Source organism: Lactuca serriola, chromosome 1 (genome assembly GCF_051521515.1).
Source record: "Lactuca serriola cultivar US96UC23 chromosome 1, Lser_US96UC23_V15, whole genome shotgun sequence".
Taxonomy (NCBI): Eukaryota; Viridiplantae; Streptophyta; class Magnoliopsida; order Asterales; family Asteraceae; genus Lactuca; species Lactuca serriola.
Genome location: NC_136408.1, coordinates 46543815 through 46552465, shown reverse-complemented (window position 1 = coordinate 46552465; position 8651 = coordinate 46543815). Strand labels below are relative to the sequence as shown.

Here is an 8651-nt window from a genome sequence, read left to right as displayed (position 1 = left end):
TCACCTAAAACGATGTCTTCGTGCATTTTTTGAAGCAAAAACATCTCTTATTTTACAATAATCAATATTTTGTAAAAAATCACTTTCAATACTTAAAATTGCTAATCCATTCAATCTTTCTTGACTCATAATACTTCGGAGATACGATTTCAAAAGCTTCAATTTTGAAAAACTTCTTTCCGCGGAAGCAACCGTAACCGGCACCGTCAACAATATCCTATAAGCAACCAACACATTAGGGAACATATCCATTCTTCTTGTATACTCCATTATTTGAATAGATGTCCAAGGACTTTCACTTTTGTAAGCTTCACCCGACAACATTTTCTGCAAAATTTGTAACTCAATGAATAAACCATCTCCATGAATATCATAATCTTCACCATTTTTCAAATTGGACTCAAGATTTAAACAATATTTTTTTAATTCATCATCATCTAAAGAAACTAATTTGGAACCATCAAACAAAAAACCAAATATAGATTCAAAATATTGCATTTGTTCAAATCTACTTTTCAATTGAACAAGAGCCATATCTACAAGAATAATAAAATAATCTCTTTTAAATGCTTCTTGAGAAGATTGATGTTCTCTTTCGGTATTTGGAATTTCATCAAATTGTTTTTTTCTTTTAGAATTGCATTTTTGAGTAAATTCGGGTTTAACTTTAACACTATTTGCTATTTCTTTTGCTTCACTAATAGCAAAGTCAAACCCATTTTCCCTATATCCTTCAAAATAATTAATTAATCCCTCGAAATTTTTTACAGTAACATCAGGAAGCATTTCTTTGGATTGTAACTTTTTACTTACCAAATTAATTTTGTACAAAATTTCATACCATATAACTAAACTTAAAATAAATTCAAAACTAGAAAATTCACCATTTACTAGTGAATCAGCATCTCTACACACTTGTCCATTATCACTTATTATAGATAATTTTTTTAAAGCTTTTCTTATTTGAGAAAATTGTGTTTTTATTGCTTTAACACATTCAATATGACTTTTCCAACGAGTAGCTGGTAATGATTTAAGTGTTAGATCATCTATAAACTCAAGTAAGACACTCCATCTTTTTGTTGAATTAGAAAAAACATTATAAATTGTTTGACATGTACCAAAAAACGTTTTTGCTTTTTGGCAAGAATTTGCCATATCACACAAAACTAAATTTAAACTATGACATCCACAAGGCATATAAAAAGCTCTATTATTTATATCAAGCAACCGTTTTTGAACACCTTGGTGTTTACCTTTCATATTCGCCCCATTATCATACCCTTGACCACGAACATAGTTAATATCCAAATCAAGAGATTTTAGGGCATCTTGTAAAACATTAAAAAGACCTAAACCGGATGTATCTTCTACAACTAAAAACTCTAAAAAAAACTCTTCTACTTTTAACGGAACACTTTCCAAATCTACACATCTTATAATCAAAGTCATTTGTTCTTGGTGACTTGCATCCGGAGTACAATCAAGAATAACAGAAAAATATTTTGCATTTTTGATTTTTTTAATAATTGCACTTTTTACCTCGGATGCTAACATTTCAATTAATTAATTTTGAATTTTATGACTAAGATAATGATTATGTGTTTCTTTGTCTTTAATCATTCGAAAATGTTCTTTCATTACCGGATCCCACTCCGCAATCGATTCAATTACACTTAAAAAATTGCCATTTGAGTTTTCATAAATTTTTTCATTTGTACTACGAAAAGCCAAGTTATTTTTTGCTAAATATTTTACAACAGAAATAATTCTAACCATAACTTCTTTCCAATGTTCGATATCTTTTTTTTATCATTTCTTGAATTTCTTTGTCAATTGTTTCATTTTTATTTAACCTAATTCGTGTTTCAGTCCACATTCTTAAATTAATCATATGGTCAGAACTATTTTCATGTTGTTTTAATGTTTCACTAAGATGCTTCCAATCTTTAATTCCTTCGGTTGCCAAATTACTTTTAGTTCGAATTGTTTTAAAAAGCTTACAACAAAAACAAAAAACCTTATCAAGCTCTTTTGAATACACTAACCATTTTGTATCATAAAAATCACCATTTTTTAATTTACGAATAAAAAAATCACATGAAAAATGTCTACCAAATGAATCTTTTGGAAAAACTATATTGGCATCAATTTCTCTCTTAGGTCCTTTTTCTATTAGTAAATCTTTCATTTTAGAATCTGAATCACCCCATACTCTAGGATCAAAGATATTAAAGTCACTTGGTTTATCTTTATCAACAAAATCATTATTTTCAAAATCATTAGGAATTTCAACTGAATCATTGTTTTCAAAATCATTAGGAATTCCAACCGAATCATTGGAAGCACTAGGTGAGTTATTAATTGGATCATTAGAATTATTTTTATTACCATTTTGATTCATAACTAAAAATTTATTCAAAGACCCTCTTAATTGATTAGCCTCTTCTTGTTCTTTTTTTCTTTCGTTTTCTATTTTGGGCACCTGATGGCTGTTTTCGGGGAAGCATATTAAAAACGCAACAAATATAGTTATAAAAGCTAAGCAAAGGAAGATACGACCTGACCAAATTGTATGAAATAAGGCTTCTGCAGTTCTGCTACTTCTAGTCAACAATGTCAAAAATATAGCTCCTGCTTCACATTACATAAATAATAACAAAAGTAGTTTAGACAACAATTATTGAATAATGAACACAAAACAGATTTCAAAATTAAACTCACCAAATCTTATTGTTGAATGTTGAAACAATGGAGAAATCTGAATTGTATCAGATTCAATTTCTGAAAAACTGAAACTGAAATATAAAATAGAAACTCTTAGAGAAGCAATTAACCAAATTTTTTCTAAACCATAAACAAACTTAAATAAACAAAGATTTCAAGTTTTAACTTACCCAAATATAATTTGATGATTCCTAAAACAGCAAAATCAAATATAAACACAAACAAAAGACAAATCTGATTGCCTGTAATGAAACAAAGACGAAATTAGGTGAACATATTTTTAAATAACCAACAAACAAATCAGATGAATAAGAAATTGAGCAGATTTTAGAAACAAACTTAAAAAAAATATGAACTCTTGGAGAATAAATCAGATATATGCAACATAAATCACTAAATCAGATTTCTAAAACAATCAAAGGAACCTAAATAAACACAAATTTCAAGTTAAAACTTACCAAATATGATTTGATGATTCCTGAAACAACAATATCACGCAGCAATATCACATACAAATACAAGAGATGGGAAATTTGACTTACTGTAATGAAATAGATAAGAAATTAGGTCACCCGATTCTAAAATAGACAACTAGAAAACGAAGCAGATGACTAAGAAATCAAACAGATTGAATAAACTAACCCAAATCGCTGCCCTAACTTTTAAAATAACCAAATCGATGATAAATCGGACTAAATCACAGCTTTGCGTTTGAAGACTAAACTGAATCGGAGAATCAAGTACGTAAAAAGAGTAAAATCAATTCGACTGGAAGGAAACGAAAGCAAAACCTGAAAACTTGTTCTTCCTTTTTATACGGGAGAGTGGAGACATATTGATTTCTCCCATCAAACCCGACGCCAACGGGATTCTAGGCATTAGACACGAAACGTTTGGTTTTTCCAGGAGCACTAAACGTTTGGCAATTGGCGCGTCTTCTTTCTTTCTTTCTGCCACCGTCCTCTCGCTTTCTTTCTCTCATCGTTGTATGCAGATTTTCGGGGTAAGTTTTTGGGCTGATTTTATATATATTATACATATGTAGCTGGACTTCTTTGATGCCCCCAGTTATTTGCTGCCCTGGGCCTAAGCCCAAGTCGCCCATGTATTGGGTCGGGACTAGCCCTAATGATAGTGAAGTTGAAGTTGAATTTCCAGAAAACGTTGTTGTTCGCTCTATAGGTGACCATATTCATTCAATTGTATCCACCATTTATCCATCATTTGAAAACCATCTTGGTGATCCATTATATTTTCAAGATAAAACTATTTTGGTACCTACAAATGAAGAATTTCATGCTACCAATGAGTAAATTTTAGGATTGATGAAAGATGAAGGGAAAACATATATGAGTTCAAACTCTTTATGTGAGATATAGTTACTAGATTTTTTTGAGGAGTCAATCTACTTTTCAGTTGTGTTGAATGGTTTTAAGGCGTCTAGAATTTCCAACCATAAACTTACACTAAAAATAGGTGTTCCAGTCATGTTACTTCATAATATCGAACAAACTAAAGGACTATGCAATGGTACTAGGTTACATATTATTAGGATTGGAAGACACGTCATTGAAGCCTGAATCATATATGTTAGATTCATCAACGAGACTAGTTATATACATTGCATGAAGTTAACTTCATCTAATAAAACAATCTCATTTCGTTTTTAGCGGAAGCAATTCGCCATAGTTGTTTATTTTGTTATGGTCATTAACAAAAGTCAATGACAATAATTATCAAATGTTGGATTATACTTGCGTAGGCTCGTCTTCACTCATTGTCAGTTATATGTTTTTTGTTTCTCGTGTCACAAGTGAAAAAGGATTGAAAGTACTCATACATGACGAGGGTCGTCCAACTAATAAAACAAAAAGTTATGTCTACAAAGAGATCTTTCAACGATTATATATATTCAAGTGTTTCATTGTTTTTTTTTTCAGACATTTCAATGTTATCGATAATACTAAATTTGTTTCTGTTACTTTATTTTTTTTATAGTGCCAACTTTTTTATACCTTTATATGTATATTTTTATATGTTCTTTGCGTTTTACGCGGGTCATAATTTAGTTTTATTAAGAAATACAATCCTTTGTTATTAACATTATAATTTAAATTTAGCATTCAATTTTCATTTTAATTTTTAAACATTTTAGCATATTAGTTTCATCTCTACTTTTGTATTTTTCATTTTCTATAATGTCTACGAATATGATAGTTCTAATTAGCCAACTTAATTTGTTGAAAGTCGAGTTCACCCTCCAAATTCGCGTAATTTGTTTGTGGATATTTAATTTTATTTGTAACTTTTATGTAATTGAATATATCTTTCAATGATATAAACTTATCTTTTTTGGAACTCTTCAAATCCGTGTAATTTGTTTGTGGATATTTAATTTTGTTAGTAACTTTTATGTAATTGAATAGATCTTTCAATTATATAATTTTTTTAATTTTTTTAAGGAACTAAAACTGAAGTTTATATTCAAAATAAATGGGTTGGTTAATATATTCAATAGTGTTTTTTTTTTACCCGTGTTTTCCAAGAGTTTTAACCTAGTACATAACATATAAAAAGATGAGAAAATTATTAAACTAGTCATAATCACTAATTATTTATCCATTTTTAGCCAAAAATTAGCATTTATCCCATAATAGCCACCAAAACAGTAGGTTTCGTAATCCGCCTACTCTTTCGCCTAAAACCTACGGTTTCAGGCAAATCTATATAAAGATTTTTTTTTTCATTTTCGAAATCAAAAACCGTATGTTTTTAGAAACTACGGTTTGCTCTCAAAGGTTTACGATCTTCCAAAGAGTAGTTTTTAAAAAACCTACGATTTCCTCAAGGAAACCTACAATTTTGGTTTTTTTTCTTTGAGGAAACTTTAAGTTTTCAAAAACTACTCTTTGGAAGACCATAAAACTTTGAGAGCAAATCGTATGTTTTTTTTGATTTCAAAAATGAAAAAAAAAATTATTTATATAGATTTTCTTGAAACCTTAGGTTTTAGACGAAATAATAGACAAATTAAAAAACCTATTGTTTTAAAGAGTATTATGGGATCAATGTTGTTTTTTGGCTAAAAGTAAATAAATAAATAGTGATTATGACTAGCTTAGTAATTTTCTCTAAAAAAAATAGTTTAAGCAACGAAAGAATTAAGGAGTATTATACAAAAAATAGAAAGATATCTACATGACCACATTACGACTGGGAAAACAGGTTTTAGATATTGGGCCTAACCGAACTTTTTCAGCCAGGCTGCTTCAAATTGATTGCAGAATTGGTCTCAAGCCCAATACCAGTCCATACTGGTTTTATTTTGCTTTACATCAGTTTTGTGAATACTTTTATTTTAGTTTATTCCTTGTACACCATTCATAAAATATCAAAGCTGACAGCCTGACACATCGCCTTATGAATAGGTTTATCTGGGTTATGTTGTATCTTAGTTCAATGTATCAAAAGCTACTGAAAATATAATTTCTTAAATTTTTTTATTGCATTTAAATAGTTATTGTTTTTTTTTTTGGAACGGATTGTAGTTATATTTAACATATTAATTGTTTATAAAACTTAATGTATTTTATATCGACCAAACTCGATCCAAATATCCAACCATTTCACTGATGTGAAATTTTAGGCTATTTAATTTATATGAAAAAAACTTAAGTTTTGTTTAAATTTTGAAATATGATTATAAAAATTAGTCAATTTTTTTTCTAGTTATTAAAAAACCCAAATTTGGTAATTAGTATAGTATTGTTTCAGATCATCTTTATCTCAAAAATCAAAATCTTTGATTAAACGCATAAAAACTTGCTGAAACTCCCAATATGGCAATATCTTTTAATAAATAAATGAAAACGATTAACAATAATAGTTTTTATTCACTGTCACGAGTAAAATCTCGTTTTGTTTTACCCTTTGAATAGAAAGCCTACTTGCAAGTTGCAAGGAAGGAGTGGCCACTGACATTTATGCAGCATGCCATGACTGTATTAGTCTACACCCTGTGCCCTGTGGGCTGTGGCCTGTGGCCTGTGCACTCTCCCCCACCATATTTTGATACAACAGCAGTCTATATCTATGTATACTTACAAAATCTCTCATTTATCATTTACGCTCATTCTAAGTATTGTGATGTTTGTTATGGACACCTCATTTCCCCTAAGCTCCACCTACAATTTATCCATGCATGCCATTTTTTTTTTTTTATGTTTAAAATGTCTTGTGTCGGAAAGGGAGCAAAATAAAAAAACAAAATGAGAGGACGACATGCGGTTTCTTGGGCATGTCGTCCATGGGGTATTTTTTCCCTGCTCCATTATAATAATTAATCTATAAAGCCAATTTTAAACAATAATAAATTGATTTCCAAAACAAAGTGATTGTGGGTATGGGTGCAAACGAGTCGAGCTACTCGTGAGCTATCCATGATCGACTCGTTAAAAGCTTGATTCGAAACCGATTTTAAACAAGTCGGAACCGAGCTCGAGCTTAATATTAAGCTCGTTTATTATACGAGTTTGAACTCGAGTCTGTGTCACTAAGCTTTATTAGACTCACGGGCCTATATATAATATAATATAATATAATATTATTTTTAGATAAAATTATAAAAATATCCTTACATATTGGCCTTATAATCTATTGGGAAATCTACGAAAAAGTCCCAATATTTTATGTCAGTTTACGATTTAGTCCAAAATTAAATTTTGTTTACAAAAAAAGGACAGATTACCGGCTAAAACTTCGGATTAACCCTTCGTGGCCGGTTTCACAGATTTAGCCGGTATCTCGTCTTTTTTCGTTAATTAATCCAAATTTTGGGGTTTTTTCATTAATTAATCAAAATTTTAGGGTTTTTTTCATTATTTATTACCAATAAACCAAAATATTTGGACTTTTCTGAAGATTATCTTTAAACTAATATATATTATATGATCAATTTAATATCTACTATTCCATGTCTTCTTTCTTATGTTGTTGTAGGCTCACCGTGTGTTTTTATCGGTGTCATCAAACCCAACAACAAAAATCTCACTCACAAGCCTCGTTAATTCCATCGATTTTCCAAAATTATCCATTCATAACTCTATGATCATCTTTCAATCTCCAAATAAATAACGGAGAAAATCCTTGTTGATTACGTGGATGTCCGTATTACCTAACCATGACTTGAACCCATACACTAATGGCGTTGTCCATAGTGTTGTTAACAATAGAAGATGAATCTCACATGTTCAACCACTGATACCTTGGCTCAAGTCTTACTTGACCCTTGTTTCCTTACAACACTATAGAAGCCCCAACGTAAGATGAATCCCACATGGTTCATCATTTATTGGTTTTTTGTTTTTGTCAAAAAGTAAAGTATTTTGGAAGCCCCAAATAGACTAAAACGTAATAATGACAATTATTGTAATATCACACCAATTGTCATTATGACTTAAACGTAACATTACAACAATTGTCATTATTACATTTTAGTCTCTTTGGGGCTTCCATAATGCATTAGTTTTTGGCAAGACAAAAACCAACAAATTATGAACTTTTTGATAAAGATCGGAACACAATCTTATTGATGGATCCAAGATCTCCTTCTCGTCCCAAGCCTTTTTCTGCTCAACCTTCTTCCAAAAAATGCACTACAATATGCAATATTAGCCCCTCTTTCTCTCCTACAAGCATATAGCTCAATTAGGGTTTCTCTCAGAGTGTTAAGATGATAAGGGAGGCGGAGATGAAGGCTTAAGGTCCTTTAAATAGGACACAAACCCTGAAAATTAGGGTTTTCACACTCAACTCCTACTCGTCGAGTTGGGGTCCTCCAACTCGTCGAGTAGACTCTAGAAATTACGCGATCATTAACACTCTCTACTCAGCGAGTTGTGGACTCCAACTCCTCAAGTTGATCA

At 30.5% G+C, this 8651-nt stretch overlaps 1 pseudogene; it reads right to left on the bottom strand.

Moving 5' to 3' along the window:
- LOC145054427 (uncharacterized) lies at positions 1-3606 on the bottom strand (annotated as a pseudogene).
- Between the last annotated feature and the right edge of the window lie 5045 nt (positions 3607-8651).